The 17518-nt window shown below is 35.8% G+C and overlaps 1 protein-coding gene across 1 annotated transcript in view; it reads right to left on the bottom strand.

The window, feature by feature from the left end:
- LOC126810405 (con-Ins Im2) overlaps positions 1 to 14130 on the bottom strand; it is a 50136-nt gene extending 36006 nt beyond the window's left edge. Inside the window, exon 1 of the mRNA XM_050535442.2 lies at positions 13893 to 14130. The gene's annotated coding sequence lies outside the window, so the exon portion shown is untranslated. The remainder of the gene's footprint in view (positions 1 to 13892) is intronic.
- Between the last annotated feature and the right edge of the window lie 3388 nt (positions 14131 to 17518).

Genomic DNA, 17518 nt, shown 5'->3' on the forward strand with positions numbered 1-17518 from the left:
ATAGCTATTCTTCAGTTTCGTCTTCTCAAGACTGCTTTTAAAAAAAGTACAATAGAATAACACGTCGACGTCTAAATTCATGACTCTTCCCATATATATATATAAAGTTTAATTAGACATGGTGTTTCAGTTTGATTGTAAGGATTCTCAGATCAGAAGAGCTATGGGACCAACACCACTATAAATTCATGTAACTGACGCTGGCAATCTTGATGCGTGGTTAATCCGATTAATGACACATTCTGATCTTCAAACCCGAATGAATTACAGAATAACATTGATTACATTTTCCAAACGAAATCTGTATTTTAACGTTCGTAACACGAGCAGATTTGAAATGTTTAGTGCAACATTTAAATTACAATCTGATTTAAACACAGATCCTAATCCGTTTCGTTTTTTATAGTTCAAAATTTCGTTTTACTTGTCTTTACTACACTAGGATCCGGAAGAGCTTTTATATTACCGGAGTTCTGGCTGAAGTGAGTGATTAGCCAATGCAACGGTCTGTTACGGCGAGTTTTTGGCGTGCGATGCACGGAACTGTGGGTAAATTAATCATTGTCTGACGTCATAGGGTCAAAAGCCGCTCGTGGGCCATCGAAAGTATATAAAAAAAACGAAACGAAGTATAGATCTGTATTTCAATCAGATTGTTTAAAAAGTAAACATGATTTTGTTAATTTGGATCGTATTCAAATTCGATTCCCCTTTACTTCCATTGCATGAATTCTAACCATCTATCTGGTTATGGACAGAGATCACCATATAAATAACTAAGTGCGAATGCAAGAAATAATCAGTGCGAAGCCAAGAGGTCGAGTCACTTCTTAGCTTTGCGTTGTTCATTTTTTGCCTAATTACATGTACACTATTATAGCCGCGAGGGACCGAGACTTACCGCCTTCTATTCGATATGAGACAATAACCGGAAGGCGAAGGCCAGAAGGAGCGAGGAGATTTCATTTCGCCTTCCGGTCTGTATCTGACATGTACATTCCAATTGTTTAAGCTACAATTTTTGATTTCCCTAAGACTGCGCATGGCAGATATAAACCGGAAAGCGAAGTAAAATAACTTCTCCCCTTCTTACCCTTGCCTTATTTCTTGCTTTCGTGATGTCAGTTCATAGCGAAGCGAAACCGCAGTGGTGCCAGATTAGGGCCACTTGTCGCGGCCTTTTGATTTGGCCTTCACACGTACTTAACGTGAAGGCAAGAAGGAGCGAAGGGACATGCCTAAATATTGGCTTGCGTAATTGATAGGTCTATTCTGCGTATTTTTTTATACGGTGATACCGTCATCAGTTACGTGTTTCAATCCCCTATAAACATTATACATGTATTACGTACGTGAACAATATTTTTTTTTAATACAGTTTTAAAGATAAATTCAGCTTTTAGCGGTTTTCGCTCACTTGTATGCTCTCTAATTGATCACTTCATGACGAGTACAGAAAGTTATTTGACAGTCTATTGATTATTGTTAGAAGTTGAAGATTATTATGACAAAGATCGGAAACCCAATAAAAGGCTAGAAGTAAATTTCTTCAAATTATATCTTATTCTACGCAAGGCATCACCTGAATGATACGTATAATTTACTTAATAATTTTTAATAATGTCTTATTGCGTTTTTTTTTATCTGCAGATAATATAACGTCAATGCGGTGCCATAATCATTATTTGAATTTCACCACCTCCAGTTTTTCATTCCTATTATGACCAAGGACCTGATTGTATACGGTAATAAAAACCCACACAAAAAAACATTGTTCCATTATTTATTATACGGCGACTCCTGAACGATGTAATTTGGTGAAGCAATTACTTTTGATAGCACAATTTTAATTCTTGTTTTAAAGGAGGTACATCGATATTCTTTGGCACCTAGAAATTGACACAAATGGGTCGTAACGCATATAACAATGCAATATGAATGTATATAAACTGATTTACATTCAATCGCTTCTACTGTAAATGCTATTCAGTTATGTTTGGCAAAATACGCGAAGATTCTGGATTGAATGGGCAGTCTTTGGCGCCTGGTTATTCAACTCCACACAGGTAGTATTCTCCTACATGGGATATGTTTAGCCCCATTCATCGAGTCGCTTCATACAATTAGCGCACGAAATTTTAAGATTTTCATTTTGTCTTAGATATTGGATATCAAAACCCCAACTTTTCATGGTAAGATAACAACATCAATTTTGATTTAAAATGACCAATAAGTCGTGTTTGCAATGCCAAAGGCTGTGGCTGTTATAAAGTTAAAGAATTGGCTTCTTTAAGGTTTTAGTATGTTTAGACGTGTGTTTAGTATTAAAAGTATGTTTACTATTGAAGACATGTTTCTTCTAGCATAAATAGGGTTGGCTTATGAAGGGATATTTGAATTTTCATAAGCCCACAATTTGTAGGAACGTCTAGACATTGTCCTTAAAATCATCCGTGACATAAGCGACACCGTTGTATTAGAGCAGGTTTATATGGGTGCTAGTAGAATATAGCCGGAATGAAGCATACATTTAGAGGAATTACAACTTCCCGAACTATTATGAACTAATATTATGGCAATATTCTTTGTAATAATCTGCAACTAAGACTCTTCAGCAATACATAAAGATGGTAAAAAATAAAAAAAATTTCTGATGGTAGCCTAGCACAACTGTGAGCACATCAGTGGAGTGCTGAAGCTTGGTGATACCCCCACACCCAAGACTCAAGTACAGGGCCTAGTACTGAGAAAGGTAGACATTTTAAATATATACAATCAGATGAACCTTTTTTATTCAAATTGAGCACTACGAAGTTAACAGCGATGAAATCAAATTTCAGAGAAAAAAAAACAATATTTTGACGACACTCTCGTGATTGACGTCAAACACGGTGTTGGATTTCTCTCTTTAAAAAGCTCAATGTGATGCCTACGTAATTGGAGACGATGATGGCATTATGCATTGGCAACTGTCAAATATCCTTAACCGCAATCTGGCAAACCTCCTCCTGCAAAAATTCCTAGATCTGCCCCTGAAGAGAGACTATTCATTGTAATTTTGCACTGATTGTCGACTATTGAAAATACTCGGGGGAAAGAGCAGTTATGGACGAATCATTTATACATAACCTAAATGAATCGTGAACAGTATTAGAACGCAGATTAATGAAACTAAAACATACATGTTTATATCAAGCATGCATAATTTATTGTTTAAATATCGTCCGAAACTCGACGTCATGTGACCATTCAATACATTCTGAGCATCAGAGACACGCTACCTGTGGAGAAAAGCTAGCTACCTTTTAATTTTCGTATGTTAGTTACGTACGCATTCAATATTGTGTAAATCCATCTATAGACCGATTCTGAATAAACATGTGGAAAAAAAAAGCTGGTTCAATCTACTTCACAGCATTACAATTATTAGTCAAGACACTAAATGAATAAGATCTGTTGTGCCAGAGCTTACATATGCCACGATCAAAGGCAGATGTCTTGAACTAGTGTGGATTAAAACGAACAAAAGTTTTAGATCAAAGATACATTATGTAGGATTCAAATAAAGTGATGACAGTTCTCGTTTTTTAATTTCAAAATGATCATGAAAAGGGAATATATTGAAAATTTTAGTCAAATTACTTAATTTTGACTGTTTGAAAAATAGCATACTAGTAGTCTCGATTTTTATTGCTACCGTTGTTACAATACTAATTACTAGTATAACATGGCGATCATGTTTAAATCCATTCAAAATCACAACCATCCGATTAACTAGAGAGTTTATTATGGGCTTGACATGTGAATAAATGTCTGATTAATAATTAATATAACATTTAAATATAGAAAAAAGTCGAGAGGTTTACCTCTTTCATAATGCGTGTTTAATAAACAGATGGTGAAGATTCTAGTGACTAAAATTTTAACATTAGAGTAATATAAATAATGGACACAACTATTATCTAAAAAGGTCAACAAGTTTATTTCATAATCAGCAAAAGGGGGCTATCGAGATGTTGGGCTGAAATCTGTAAACTAATGAAGAGTCCAGGGGAAGAAAGATCTAAGTCACATTTTTGTCTTTTCGCATAAAAGGCAAAACAGACTTTTGGACGAGAATGCTTGACGCTAACAGAACGAGTGGGTTTAATTACAACTTCAAATGATGTTTAATACGAATCATAATTACCAGTACAACAACTGACTTCCACTTATCAACCAAATTAAGGTCAAATATATACGACGGACTTGTCCGGGAGGCCATTTTAGAAGGGCCTTGGTTCGATGTGACTCAGATTGTTTTTACATGAAATTGATTGTTCCACAGAAAGCTTATACAATTTGCTACCAGATGGCGCCATTAACTGGGGTTCATTGAAAAAGTGACTTAGATCGTTCTTTCCCGGAGCTCTTCAAATCTTTCCGATGGCGATGGAAACTGAAGTATAGGATGGGCAGATCGATCAACATTTTCAGATGAACAAAGTTTCTAGGTTTTCCATTTTCAGAGAACTTTAAAACGTGGTTTTGAAATTTCGAAAAATTGGAAACTTCTGATAAAAGTGTATATGATCACCAAGGCTGTGATCACTCTTAATAATGAAATGCCAGTCATTCTCCCTCTCTTCAAAACAATACATTGCTTTGCGCAAAATCTATACACTTCCGCCCATGCCCTTCCCATTTGATGAGAAATATGTCAAAGGCAAACAATTACTGTCTAATGGTATACCATGACGAACTAGAGTGTAGACATGTGTATGTTTTAGTTAATGAACTATAATTAGAAATATCTGATATCCACCGGACCTGTGATATCTTGTCTTATCTGGCGTAGGTCAGGAAAAGTCGTAAGCTTTATCCGCTCTTTAATCTAGTATATTGAGTCAACTCGTCCACACATTTTTTTACAAAGGCGTTCACGGGGAAAACAAAAGGATTCAATGAACCCATTACAAAATTAAATAATAGTCACTGTGTTATGCCTATCATAACCCAGAAAAGTATTGGATTCATTTTACCAAACTAAAACTTAAAGTGATGGTCGACATCTGTCTGATTAAAACGTGAAATCAATTATATGCCGTTTCATGTTTTGTGTTGTACTCCATTAAAGGTGCATTATGTAAGAGCTACATATACCCATTGCAGGTCTTTTCTTCTGATGCTAGATGTTATATAAATTATTATTTAGACGTTTAGTCACATGTCAAGCCAAGAATAAACTCTCTAGATCACCGGATGGCCGAGATTTAAATGGAGTTGAACACTCTCAAAATTTGAAGAAATTAACGATAACATGGATAACCGAGACTAATTTTCGGTTGTCAAGTACTGTTGCCACGCCATATCTTCAAACAGTCATAACAGTCTAAATCTTACATAATGCGTCTTTAAAATCTGACATAATTTATTTAAAATCGGCGAACAGATCACGTGTACTTCTTGACTAATTAAAAGGTCTGCATTTGTATTCGCGGCATATTGTAGTACATTTTGAGCAATCATACATGAGTATATGCTTCTGATCATAGTGTATAATTTGTATAACCATTTGGAATATCAGTATCCTTTATAAGTAGAACTCTCCATGGCAGTATGTTGTTTACTATGTAGCCTAGTGTTAAAATCAGAAAAATCAAAAATTTAAACGAAACGAAATTGTAATCTAAGTTTAATTAATATACACTGAAAAAAAACTTGCGTTAGATCTCAACACAAGTACTTGTGTTAAAACTAATCTACACAAGCTTGTGTTGTTTTGCATTGCATTAACACAAACTTGTGTAGATTTATAAAATCTTGTGTTTTTTCTTCATATCATTAACACAAGTAGTGTACCGTCAACAAGTTGTTTTCTTTTAAAAATAATCATTGTTTTGGACTAATTGAACTGTTGTTTTTCACCAACATACATGTATTATGAAATGAATATGAGCATACGCAACACGAATGAACACTATTTTTACAATCGCCAAAATATTGAGAAGTTGTATAAGGTGTTCCAGAAAAAGTAAGCACATCCTACTAAAACTTATAAACTGTCATATGAAATCTCTTCCTGCTTGAATTAAATACAAAAATATAATAGGAGTAAGATCGGTATTGCTTTAGTTTTCTACATTTTTTGTAAAGATCGGGGGAATGACGTTGCGTGCCATCTATTTGATACTATGCAATTACAAAGAAATTTGTCGACAAGGAAACTATTCAACATAGTAATCTAGCTAGCTTTCCGTTTGAAATAATAATGATATATTAGCCTCGAGAAATGTGTCTCGGAGGTTTAAGTAGACTTTGTGAAGAGTAATTTACGATATAGGGTAGTGTAACACATCATAGAATGTGATAACCCCTTCATCATTCTTCTTCACTGTCGCGGCTTGCTGCGTTTTACACACTCAGATTGAAAGAATTCGCCTGTGAAATCACCACAATTACAGGAAGAAATGCGATGATAAAAGAATCAGGAATTAATAAAGCATTATATCACTGATTCAATCTTGTATGTACTTAGTTACAGAATATCTTATGACATGAAATACTGGCGAATAGAAGAATCTTCGGCGCTTTTCCTAATTATGGTATAATCTGTCTATTTCACACATCACTGGTACATACGATTCTATAACAAAATATCAAAATGCAAGAGTCTTCTCGAACAGTCCAGAAAAAAATTAAATGTGAAAAACTTTAGACGTAAACTGGTGCATTTTCATTTCTAGGAATCATTCTATGAGAAATCTGCAACAAAAACATGTTAAAGGCAGCAACACACAATATTCTTGAATAAACAACAATGTGGTGGTGATAACAAACATGGGCATTTATTTCATACAAGTAGCGTAGTCGCGGTGGCTAAACTGGAGGTCCCGTGTTCGATCCCGGTGTTCGCCGAGAAAGTTCATTGGGATTTTCCGGCGTGGTTCCTCCTTGTCAGTGGTACGGAATACAGGACGAGACAACGTTTAGTCAATCGGATGGGACGAAAAACCGAGGTCCTGTGTAAACATTGTCGTGCACGTAAAAGAACCTTTGACAGTTGGAATTTGGTATAAGAGTATTCGTATGGCGTATGCCCGTCGTCATTGGCCCAGTCGGAGCAGAACAGTTGGACGTTAAACCCCATTCCATTTAATTATATATTACATAATCCAGATGTTAACCACACAGTACAAAGTTATAAGGAAGTATAATTCTTCACTACAATGGATAGCCACCAATCGTCTATGTAAAAGGAAATCAAAACCTTTTTATACAAAGAAATAAGACGCATGGCCCTGAGTTCACAAAACATTCTCAGACTTGAGTTAAGAATTTACTCATCTTTCAATCACTGTTATGAGGAATATCTTTGATCCAGAAACACACAAGTTTGCACATAGTTTCTTATTGATTTATTTGATACATTAAAACAACAAAAGTTTTATAAAGGACTATATTTTAGTTAAAATAAGGCGAACAATTTTGAGTAAATTCTGATACTTAAGTCTGAGAATGTTTTGCGAACTCGAAGCCTGTATCCACAGATAAAAAATATTTTATACAGAAAACTAAGATATCTTGATAAATAAGCCCAAAATTTTATTGCACTGTGAAAATGCTGGATAGCGAGATAGTTTCCGAATTGGGAATTTAAAACATCGCATGGACACTGTACCTGTTTCATTTTAAATCTTTGTTCTGGATCACCTGTCCAAAACGAAAGAAGTCAAATGTTTCAAACTAATTTTAAACGTCACTAAAGCAAATTCCCTTCATTGAATCTGAACTTGACCATTATATGACCTACGTGCCTACACAAACCGATGGCCTGCATATTAACCGAAATCTTGTAAGGTCCGGGTTTGGAAATAAATAGCTATTTAGGTCAATTATCACTAACAAATTACAATTAACCTTGATTAAATATAGTTCTACCATTGACCTGTTTTAAAATAGCCCCAGAGGAACTGAATTATTGCATAAAATCTATATTAAACCCCGACGTGTTAATATATGTATATATAAAGACAGTAATTATAGCTAATAATGGCAGTATCCTGTCATTGTCATTACATGAGTCGCATCTGGTAAATATATATCACCGATCGACTCAATCATTCACTAATTGTCATCAACTATAATTGATTCATTGACACAGATTATAATTTGTTCCACTTTATGAAATATAACAGTTCATTTTAATTATTACATACCACTCGGGACGTATACCAGGTCGACCAACAACCTCAAGTATCTACAAAAGATGTATGCAGATGTCTGGTTCTCGAAGTCGACAATCTGAATTAGTCAGCGTTGAGTTTCTAACTTGTCGTTGATACATAATTTCATTTCAGATACTGTCAGTAGCTTTAATAAATAAAATTGATAGTTTTACATCTAAGATGTTTTCAAGTCCTAATTTCAAACAGAACCGTGTGACGGTGTCGGAGAGAAGTACCACCGCATTATATGTATATTGACGGTAACTTCGTCCTATAAGATAATCTATACTAAAGAAGGAAATTCCTTTCCAGAGAGCAGCAATCTGATTAAAATACAGATCTATATTTCGTTTCTTTTTTTTTATACCTTCGATGGCCTACACTACATGAAGATCTGGCCGGTTGTACTGGAAGGTCGCGTCAGGGGTCATACGAGTGGCTTTTGACTCTATGACGTCAGACATTGATTAATCAATCAGCATTGACGTTTCCAGTGATTTACCCCAGGCGATACGTTTCAAGTCAGTAGCTTGAAGCGTATATATGGTATTAGTGTCAGTGGCCTGTGGCACGAAGTAACAGTATATTGTCGCATACATAATATATTATGTCAACGCTTGGGCGATATAATATATTATGTCAACGCTTGGAACTAGGATGGAGGTGACTAGGCATGAACTTGCAACGATAGATTTAATTGGCGCTTTGATAACCAATGAATGCTTTGGAGACATATTTTGGCGGTATTTTCCATCATGGAATCGGTAAGTTTCGATTGTTTTTTTCTTTTCTGTTTTTTCTCTCTTTTCTGTGTCCTAACCCTAACCCTAACCCTAACCCTAATCCGAAAGAAAAGAGCCCTTTTTTGAAATTCTGACATCACAGGTGCCCTTTTTCTGATAATGGTGCCCTCTTTTATTTACAGGGACACTTTCTATTGTTAAGGGGGTGGACCGGTCCCCATGGTCCAACCCCTGGATCCGCTCTGATGACGCGTACATTCCACTGAGTCTACAGGTCTAATATGCTAACACGCTTGGAGCGTCAACACAATATATTATGTCGCCCAAGCGTTGACATAATATATTATGTATGCGACAATATACTGTTACTTCGTGCCACAAGCCACTGACACTAATACCATATATACGCTTCAAGCTACTGACTTGAAACGTGCAGGGTGTTTACCCACAGTTCCGTGCATTACACGCCAAGAACTTACCGTAAAAGATCGTTTCCTTGTCTAATCCCTCGCTTCAACTAGAACGCATGTTATATAACAACTCTTCCAGATCCTAGTGTAGTAAAGACATGTAAAACGAAATTTTGAACTATAAAAAACGAAACGAAATAGGATCTGTGTTTTAATCAGATTGGCAGAGCAGTGGAACTGCGCAGAATATTATCTCTTGGATAACCTTACTCCCAACCAGTGTTGAGAATGTGAACCGCCATATTATTTGAGTGGTTATTTAAAGATGCGTTATGTAAGAGTTAAATTTGCCAATGGTGGGTCTTTATTTTGCTACAAATGTTATATAAACTATTATTTAGACATTTATTCACATGGCAAGCCTATAATCAACTCTCTAGATCATCGGATGACAGAGATATAAACGGGTTAAACACGGTCGCCATTTAATGATTTAATTTAAAAATTGCGAAGCAAGGTTAAGTCTCGAATAACAAGTAACGTTATTACGATAATAAAAAAAATATATGCCACATTTTGTCAAAACTTCAAACGGTGATAATTTCGCTCAGAATAAAATAATTTGAATTGAATTTTCAATATATTCATTTTGCATTATCTCTTTCTGATCTATGAAAGCAAGAACGACCAGTTCATTATCTAAATCTTACATAAAACTTCTTTATTATTAATCCAAAATAGCTAGCTCTTCTGGTTTTGAAATAGCTTTATTTAACGCCCGCTTTCACCTAAGTGAACCGCCATATTATTTAAGTGGGTATTAATCTCAAATAGCCAGTTCTTTCTGTGGGTGGAATAGCTTTATCTAATGCCCGCTTTCTACCTAAGTGGACAGCATTTTCGGGTAATAACTATTTACAAGGGTAACTTCTCCGTGTCACATTTATAGAACAACGTTGACGTCCTCCAATTTCATTAAAAAAAAAAAACTGATATAACTGGATCCACGCATCCAAGTATTGAAGAGAGTGTGCGAGGTAAACATGGCAAGAAGTTTTAAAAGTTCACGTGGAATTCCGCATGGCCATGGAGGGCCGATTATCGCCATATGCTTCGGAGAGTTTGAAGCATGGTTTCAAAGAAAACCAAAGTAGCCTGTCATTGCTAACTTGAAAAGATATTTATTTTTGAAAAGTTGAATAAATAGCATAAACATTGCAGTATATTACTATTATTTCAATTATACCCCTTTTAATTGACATCCCAAGGTTTAGGCACACATGTTATTACTTTTGTTTCAAATATATGTTTTAAAGTGTAATTTATTATCGTACGTTAATCGGATCATACGTCATTAGAAAAACAGGTCCAATAACAATCCCCGTTATTCTATTTTGGACTAGAACAAAGTCAATTCATCAATAAATATGATCGTACGAGTCTGTAATCAGAACAATAACAAGTATTAAGGCATCGATTATTAAAAGATTTTTCTTGAAACCCCGAGAAAATATTCAAAGAAATGTCTTATAGTAAATATCAAGACAAGTACATATGAATAGAAATAAACCTGGAATATCTTGTTTTAAGAAGCAGGTATTGGCAATCTGTATTATGCTGGTGTGAATAGCCGATTGTAAAAACAAAAAGATAAAGATGGATCATGAGTCGATTATTTCTATTCTAAATAAATTGATCAAGAAGAACTGTTCTATACAGTTAACATATCAAACAAATGTTAAATAAGCGATCAAATGACAAAAACCTCCTTGTATCAAAAGTGAATTTCCAAATGTGTAGACGTTCTTTTAGATATGCTTCATCTGTATTATGGAACTCGATCGATCTTAATCATCCCCTTAAAAACTCAAAATCAACTGACATTTTCAAACTTAGACTAAACACATATCTGTCCCAGTTACACTTTGGAAGCGAAGATCCATCATAAACTTTGCAAGCGCACTGAGGGACCTTGTTTGTGCGCGATATAAATTTCCGTATTATTATTATTTCTGATTTAAATAATATTTAATTTACGATCATACACATTCATATATTACAATGCGGTGGACTACACACGATTCATACATGTTTCTAGGGCATGCTTCGTTTCTCACGCATCGAATCAGTTCTGATAAAATAATTTTTAAGTTGTCCATTTACTCATCTCCGCTACGTTTTACAACATATCAGTGACAAAAGCGAAAATCAGAAGAATCTGTGTTAATATTTTTTACTAGATAAAAATCAGGCCAAGCCCCATTTTTTTTTCTTTCGGTTTCCGATTGATCTTAACTGAATTAATAAAAGAAACAAGCCTCAATCGTAGAAACCTTTTAAAATTAATCTCAAAATAACGATAATCAGTATGAAGTAATCTTGTTCTAAATTGCAAATCCGACAGACCAACCTCTCTAACCTTTAGAAATACTCATAGAATATCAATCCCAATTAACTGTAACTTGCGAAGTAATTTTAAAAAGTTAAACTATTGAAACAATTGCATTAAATGAAATGTAGTTTAACGTCCTACTGTTCTGCTCCGAACTGGGCTAATGAAGGCGGGCATACGCCATACAGTGTGCTATGAGGGAAATTTTGCCCGGACTGCGGCACTACGGCCTACTCTTATATCGAATTCCTACTGTCAAGGGATCTTTTACGGAAACACTATTAAAAACAAATAACTACTATCAAAGTAATGCTACCATTTCAATCTCTAATGAATACAAATATTGACATTGAGCAACATTGTTTTCATTTTTAAAACCTACATACAACATGTTGACTCCGCAAACTTTTCTGGGTAACATCTCAATTATCTGTTCGAAAAAGAAAGGTCTCAGGCTTCAACCAATCTAATAGCAACATAAATGAACAATGATTTTTACAACCAAGAGCTAATTGAAATCTGACCGACTAACAATGAAATAAAATGAAATGGGGTTTAACGCCCTACCCCTAAACTGGGCTAATGAAGACGGACAAACGCCATACAGTGTGCTATGAGGGAAATTTTGGCCGAGCAGCGGCACTACGGCCAACTCTTATATCGAATTCCAACAGCCAAGGGATATTTTACGTGCACGCCAATGTGTACACGGGACCTCGGTTTTCCGTCCCACCCAAACGACTAGACAGCTGTCCTTGTCAGGCCATCCATCCTGCATCACTGACAAGGGGGAAACCACGCCGGAAAATCTGAATGAACTTTCTCGGCCAATGCAGGGATCGAACACCCGACCTCCAGACTAGCGAGCCAGCGTCCTACCCACTTAGCAACGTAATCCCCAACTAACAAGGAGGTCTTTTATTCGATACCGTTGGCCAAGAATGGTATTCTGGATTTTCCAGTCAGTTCCCCTCTTGTCAGTTGTGAAGGATGGGGACCTGGCAATGAACGTAGTCTAGTCTTTCGTATAGGACGATGAACCGAGGTCAACCATGTAAGCCTGAAGAACACTGAACAATTGGAATTCGTCGGAGAGTAGTTGGAATCGACTCTATCCGGGCAGAATATCCCTTATAGTACAGTGCATGTCGTATGCTGATCTAGATTAGCCCGCTTGGTGCAGAACAGTAAGCCGTATAAGTGGTAGAACCCCATTTCATTTAATTGAATCACACATTTCAATCTCAGTGATATTATTTCTACGAAAATAACCAATTTATCTGTGAAGGTTTGCCAAAGAATTATCGATGAGTTCCTGCATTACGAAACCTAACTTTGAGCAAATCGGATGAGATTAATAGAAACCATTAAAAGCATCTCTATAAGTTCCGTGTAATCCTAAAAATATTTAAAAACCGGTCCTCAATACAAAAAATAAATAATGCATTCCCATGTGACAATTTTAAAATTCAAAAAATTTAAAAACCTGTCCTCCATACAAAAAAAATAAATAATGCATTCCCATGTGACAATTTTAAAATTCAGTGCTAAAATGTGAGAAGTCGAAACTCCCCGGTCGCTGATTTGTTGACCTATTTGTTTCAATATAAACGTACAACAAAACAAATGTTAGCTGTAAACTTATTACATATTGGAGAAAATCTAAAATCTATCAAATGTTTTAGACAGAGAATGTACACACCCTAATGTGCTTGACTTTGATTCAAAGCAACTGAATCGTGTTTAGCCATGTTTTAGTGTAACCAAATTTATATTAAATTAAAACATTCATATAAATTTTACCATTCACACTTGAATTAACCTTGGTTCGTTCATGAAAGTGAAAATAGTCTAAAAACTTTCTGTAAGAATGGTTTTTAAAAGATAGATTATCACGCTACCATTTATGTGCATGTTCTAGAACTTTTAGCAATTACTTGTGAATAATGAGAACAAAGGAAAGAAGCGTTTATTGACCTTTGCCACTTCTTTTCTGTAAAATGTTAACAATTAATATTAAATAAAAAACACATTATGAACGTCAATGTCGGAGTCATCGACCTCTGAACAGATAATTAAGAATTTGGATCTCATCTATTTGTCAATAATACTAAAATATATTACATACAAATGATCTTACCTTTTAAAGTTTATATAACGAGTTACTAGCTCGCTGTAAACTTGTCTATAGTTGTGGAAGTAAAGTTTGTAAAAGACAGCGTGATTAGAAGACGGGGATTTTATTTCTTCGATCCACCGAACACTTAACTCTTAAGGCATACGTAAGAGAGAAACTCTAGCAATGATCTAGCAATATCCGTTAAAGCTTCCACTAACAACAACTCAAGTCTTCCTCTTTCAAACCAATTCTTCTTTAGATTTTCAATCCTTGATATTATATGACATAAATTTGGCGAGGTCGTTTCAAGGATCCTACTCGAACAAGTGAGTTATCTATTCAGGTGGGCAGCTTGGCTGCAATTTAACAGCCCAATCCATGACAACAAAGATTTTTTTTAAAAAAACAAAACAAATCTGTTAATGGTGATTTAAACTGATAAGATAACTGGTGCCATTTATTTTTCTTGATTGATATGAATCGACATCAGTTTGTGGAGGTTCCTTACAGATTTACGCAATGCAATGCTAATCATTACACCATTCTGCCGTGTGTAAAAAACTGTCTGGAATAAACACGCTTTTTAAGATTCCTTGCTTCTGTATTGAGATCTATAGTTTTATGTCTCGATATATCGGTAATACTAATTCAATTGCTTTTTTTTTCTTAAAAGGGCTGAGTTAGGAGAGGGTCATGCGAAATGTGAATGGAGAACAAAGGGGTGAAATGTAACAGTTCTTGCTTTTATGTATAGACGTCCATTAATTTTAAATTATCTCAGAACATGGGTGTACGGCAAACAGTTCGCCTTTATTCATTCTGTAGGAAAGTGAAAGATTAGTTCTAAATATCAATCCTCACTAAAAATAACCAAGATTCTTTTTTTAATCAACTTAACCTTATGAAGCTTTAATCAAAAATATTTTCATTTGTATTAATTAAACATGCATTATGCAAGAGCTAAATCTGCCTATAGCAGGTCTTTCTTTAGGCCTGAAATGTCATCTAAATTATTAATTAGACATTAATTAACTTATCCAGACCATAATCAACTCTCGATGGCATCGCTAGCCTGCGATGTTTACTGGATTAGGTTCCGATTTGCCTTTCGACTTCCATTCATAATTTAATCATGAAATGGATAATTGAGACTGTTTTTTTTTCTTACCGACTTTAGTAACGATAATCGAGGCTAGGCCGTAATTTCTATCGCTAAAATCTCAGTTTAGAGTGGATCTTTGACTGAAATTTTCAGCAAATTCCCTTTACGTTATCTATTTTTTAACTATTATAGTGAGAACTGCCAGCTCTTTATCTAATCTCCCATAATGTATCTTTAATTGTTAGTGTAACATAATAGCTCTGATTCTTATTGAGGTAAAATCTGTAAGTGTTCATAGACATAGTTTCACCTGCCCGTCTATGTCAAATGATGAGTTTCTGTGTAGACTATGAAAGCCCTGTCCGTCACATTCGTTGGAACAGAATAACCCTGCTTCTAACTGAAGTATAATGATCAAGCATGGTGAACAAATGTTAATTAGGTTATGGGCTTATCCGTCTGTGTGTCAGATAGCGACTGATATAAAAATATTACCCATTAAAATGTCTCGAATGTCATGATAATTGGTGTAGACATAGGCGTACGAGCTGGGGGTGGGGCTGGGGGGGGGGGAATTTGGGCACACAATTGTACTTTGTAAAAGTTGTATAAAATAACATTGCGTTCTTGAATGTGTCCAATTTAACAGCGAATTTATTATAATTATGTAACATACTAAGAACCTAACTACATTTTTTGGGCACCAACCACCACCGCCCCCCCCAGTCAAAAATTTTCCCGTACGCCTATGGGTGTAGATACATGTCATTGTTAGTCTAGAAGCGCAGGGTACTATTTTATCTCGGGAATCAAACACGAACATGGTGTTTATTGAAGAAATAATTGGGTTAAGTTTATTATGGGGTTAAAAATAAACACCATCTATTGAGAACATATTTGTTTGTTGTTTTATTAAACATACATTATGCAATCGCTAAATCTGCCTATTGCAGGTCTTTCGTTAGGCCTGAAATGTTACCTAAATTATGAATTACATTAATTAACTGATCCAGACCATAATAAACTCTAGATGTCATCGCTAGCCTGTCATGTTTATTGGATTGGGTTCCGTTTCCTGTTCGACTTCCATCCATAAATTAATCATGCAATGGATAATCGAGACTGTGTTTTTTTTTTATCGAACCGACTTGAGTAATGATGATCGAGGCTAGACCGAAAATTCCATCGCTAAAATCTCGGTTTAGAGTGCATCAATTTGACTGAAATTTTCAACAAATTCCCTTTACATTATCTAATTTTTAGCTATTATAGTGGGAACTGCCAACTCTTTATCTAATCTCCCATAATGTATCTTTAATTAATAAAGTATGAGTTATTAATTGTTGATAACGATACAAATTCAATTTTTTTTTAACGGCATCGGCCTATTTTCCCACCTTTTCTAAAAACAATATAGCCATACTTCTACGCATTAGCTACCATTTGCATCATGGCCGTGCGCCGACAACACCAGCAGTTAATTAGTCCGATGAAAATAAAATAATTCCGCGAAGTAGAAAGATTTGGAAATGTCACGGCAAGTGACAGTGATCAAAGTGCGGTTAAATTTACGACGCTTCAATTTACCGAGGTGGCACCAGCGGTAATAATTACACTACGTAAAATTTGATGAGAAATTTACGCTCGAACCAAAGATTAGAATTTGTGGAATTCCAAGGAGCACAAGATGCTTCACCAAATACGGATTACGGAAACTGTAGACATAGTTACTCCCTGGTCATTGTCGGGTGCCAAGACGCAACGTGTGAACAGTAAATTGCTTGAGATGATTGCGATAGATATTCAGCCATTTTCAGGTACAGAAGATGTTGGTTTACGTTGATATTTGGCAACTCATGAACCACGTTATAGTCTCAAATCAAAGACGAACTGACGGATGTCAAATATATTACTATGACCACAGACATTTGGTTCCCAACGGAACGGAAAGATAACATCGTATCCCAAAGAACCGTAATAGACAGGCTTTCCATTAAAGAAAAGTTGCGGGACATTTTAATCACTCCTCATTATGCCCCCGTCAGACCGGGATAGCGTCCTTACTGCGCTGCAGCGACCGTACGGTGACCAGAAAATGTGCAACGTCGCCGGCAAACGTGAACACAACGTGCGAAAATGTCCCAAAATATTACAACCTTGAAAAAAAGTCGCGTTTTCACATCTTTCAAAGGCAGATCGCAGAACCTTGGCGTTTGTTTTGAACATGCTCAAAACAAACGCTGTGACTCGGTGATCATTTGCGACCATGGAGACCAGAGCGATACCTGGCGTTTCCACCACGCTTTTACCACGCTTATGGCGATCTTGACGCGCTCTGGCACCATTTTCCGTCGCCGTAGAAGCGCGGTAAGGGCACCACCCCTGTCTGACGGGGGTATTAGCAAGTTACGGCTTAGGAGACTGCAAGTAAAAACATGGTTTGCAAGCGCACAAACCAGGTGGGTTAGTTCATTCTACATGCTGAAACGAATGCTGGAGCAGAAGACCGCTATAATTCATTACGCAAGTTCATACGATAAACTCA

Source organism: Patella vulgata, chromosome 2, assembly GCF_932274485.2.
Source record: "Patella vulgata chromosome 2, xgPatVulg1.2, whole genome shotgun sequence".
Lineage (NCBI taxonomy): Eukaryota > Metazoa > Mollusca > Gastropoda > Patellidae > Patella > Patella vulgata.